The following is a 3106-nucleotide window of genomic DNA, read 5'->3' on the forward strand; positions in this document are numbered from 1 at the left end:
TTAGAGTCCAAAGCAGCCTTGCTATTGAGCAGGGGGGAGAAAAAGCTGAAGATTGAACTGTACCACATCTTGAAATACTGTGACTTAAGTTTCATAAAGTACCAAACTGAGACTGCAAATTGCAAAAACACTTACTTAAATGATCAATAACACACTACTGTGAATAAGGCCACTGATTTGATACTACCTCAAAAAATACAAGAATATATACACTTGGCAAGGACACTAGCTTATTGAATTCAAATGGGATACTATTGCTATGTGAAAAGAGTCTGAAAAGAAAAAGAAGAAAAAAAAAGGAAAAAACAACCAGAAATCAGACTTCAGAACAGAGACACCACTGCTGGCACAACAGAAAGGGAATGTGAAGGTGCACAGCCTGAACAAGTTCAATAATTAGACAGTTCTGAGGCATAAGCAGCAATGTTTCTGACAGATGACTCCACCCTACAGTGTCTCTTAAAATAATCAAATTAACCTTTTAAATTCCAACACAGGTCGCTAACAGAAAGAAGGAGGCAGATTTAGAAAATGTTTCTTTGTCACTTTATTAAGTAGAAGAGCTACCAAGCAAAACACATCTCCCTATACAGTCAAGCACTGCTCAGTAGCACAGGTAGAGCACTCCCAGGGCGCTGCAGCAAATGTTTAACCATGGCAGTTCCACAAACTCATAGTGCAAACAGTCAGAATATCATCTTAGAAATTCCAGGGCTGATTTCTAATCGAGCTGTGGCACTCAATCTAGGGCACTGGTGGAAGAGATCTATGCAGTTCCTAAGCAGATTCTCCCTCACCTCTCCAGGAGATTGTTTGCTCTTTCCTCTGCCTTCTCTCTCTAGATCTAAGAAAATAAAGGGATCCATTGTGAGAACTGGATCAACTGAGTAACCAGGTCTCTTTTCAGCCATGGTGCAGAAGCTGCTGGAAGCTCCCTTCCCTACCAGATTATTCTCTATCCACCAACTTCAGTGCCTGTACAGCTAGATAGCTTTCACTTCAGCTGAAATACCAAGGTGCCCGAATAAAACCAACAAAAAAAAGTAATTATTGAGTCTTGTGCTTCCCTCCCCCTTAACAGCATTCCTAAGTGTCCGGATGTTCCAACCCATGTAAGCTCTTGGTGAGTACAAGAAATAGCCTTGAGAATTTCATATTGTAGAGGTTAAACTTTTAGGAAGCAACAAACCACCGAAGTTACCTATGTGCACAGCAAATGTAAGCTGTTAAGGTAGCAGCTTCTGCTGCAGAGGGTGAGTGTCCTCCCCAAAGAAAACATTTACCAGTATCTTTATAGCCTTACCAGCTTTTTTTAGCACCATAATTTCAAGTTATAGCTCCCATGGTAACTTGATTCAGCTCTCCAGAAGCTCTGCAGATCAGTTGAAGCACAGCAAACTAGAGTTACACTTTTCCAGTTTACAGTACCTACAGAAATAAACCGGAGGCAAGCAGGAGCCTGGGCCAACAGATTCAGTGGCAGGGGGAGGAGGGGAAAGGAAAAACTTCATAGTGAGCTCTAACACCTTAGTCCAAAGCCCAGGACACAAGTCTGGCGGTTATCTTTCTTTTTGACTCTCCCAGGAGCTTCTCACTTGCCTCTTGAGAGCCATCCCTGCATCTGAAGCTGCCCTCTCCCTCTTATTTTTAGCAGACAAGTAAACAGCCACCTACCTCAAAGAGCCAAAAATTAGTCAACACTGGAAGAACCAAGCTGCTTGCAGGCAACTGTGAAACACAAGTTTCAAGAAGTTCAGGCACAACTCCTTTTTAAAGCAGAAGTCTTGTCTCTGTAGTTTGAAACAAATCTTTTCCTGCTCTTTTTGGAAGCAGATATCACATTCTGACAGCACACACAAAGTCTCCTGATTTCTAGGGCAAGTGACTGCAGTAGCCAACTGCAGGTGCAGTTTCCTCAATAAGACATGACAAGGCCAGGGGTGACCTCAGCTGTATCTCACTGTATGGCTGGGGCACACCTCAAACCAAGGCTAAAAGCAAGAGGGCAGAGTTCTATGCAGAGCAAGAGAATTACCACTGAAAACACTTTGGGCAGAGAAGCGTCAGAAGCAGAAATGCACCACAGCACAAATCCAAGGCACCAAGCTCTTCAGGCCTCCCTCCTAGGCTTCCCTGTCAGCTGTCACCTGAGAAGGAATAAAGCACTGAACTCAGCTGCCAGCTGAGGACACAGTTATCAGACCTTCCCTCCCTTTAGTTCTTAAGGAAGAGAGTTAGGAAAAAGATCACGCTGTGGGGAGAAAACAGACAGGCTGCTCCCTAACGAAACACTTTCTATTACATAAATAATACTTGAGGAAAGTTGCACAATCACTTGTCTGATGCACCATATCTAAACACAAGAACATTGATGTATCTTGCTGATTTTACTATTAAATGACATCTCAGGCTTTGCAAGCATACACCAGTATGGGGTAAAGCAAGCAGATCACATAACTGACTTCCCAGGCTGTCGGCTGTGATACCCTATAACTCCCTTAACACGTCTCTTTCTATTTAATAAAGTAACTTTAAGACAAGCGAACATCCTGCCAAGACGACCAGCCCCGCCTGGTCCGCACACACGTTTCTATCTTTCGAGCACTCAGATATTTGGACTTGCGCACAAGTTTCCACCCCACACTGCTTGGAAATTGCATACTTTTATAGGCAAAGGACAGAAGAGCTGTGGAGCTCACCTCCCTCAAACACACAGCGTGACTGCGTGCTCACCCAGCCAAAACTTTTCAGTGTTTTGCTCCTAAGCTGGACGTTGATAGGGCATTTAGGTCCGCTTACAGCTGCGACACGGAGACCTTCAGCACTTGTGCGCGAGCCGGACGCCGATCCACGCAAACCCGTCGGCAGATGTAGGCCCTAACCGTGAACTTTTAAAGACTTAGCACACGGAACGTTTTATCTCGCATCCCTCCTACTCGTTAAAAACAAACAACGAAGAAAAAGCAGAGAACGACAGAGCCCCTCACGTCTGACAGCACTGCCGGCACAACTTTAAACGCCGCCAGCGCAGCGAGGAGCCCCGACTGGGGACGGCCGCCGCGCCGCCAGCCTCCAACGCGCGGGAACGAAGAGCCGCGGCCCCCGC

Source organism: Meleagris gallopavo, chromosome 12 (genome assembly GCF_000146605.3).
Source record: "Meleagris gallopavo isolate NT-WF06-2002-E0010 breed Aviagen turkey brand Nicholas breeding stock chromosome 12, Turkey_5.1, whole genome shotgun sequence".
NCBI classification, from domain to species: Eukaryota; Metazoa; Chordata; class Aves; order Galliformes; family Phasianidae; genus Meleagris; species Meleagris gallopavo.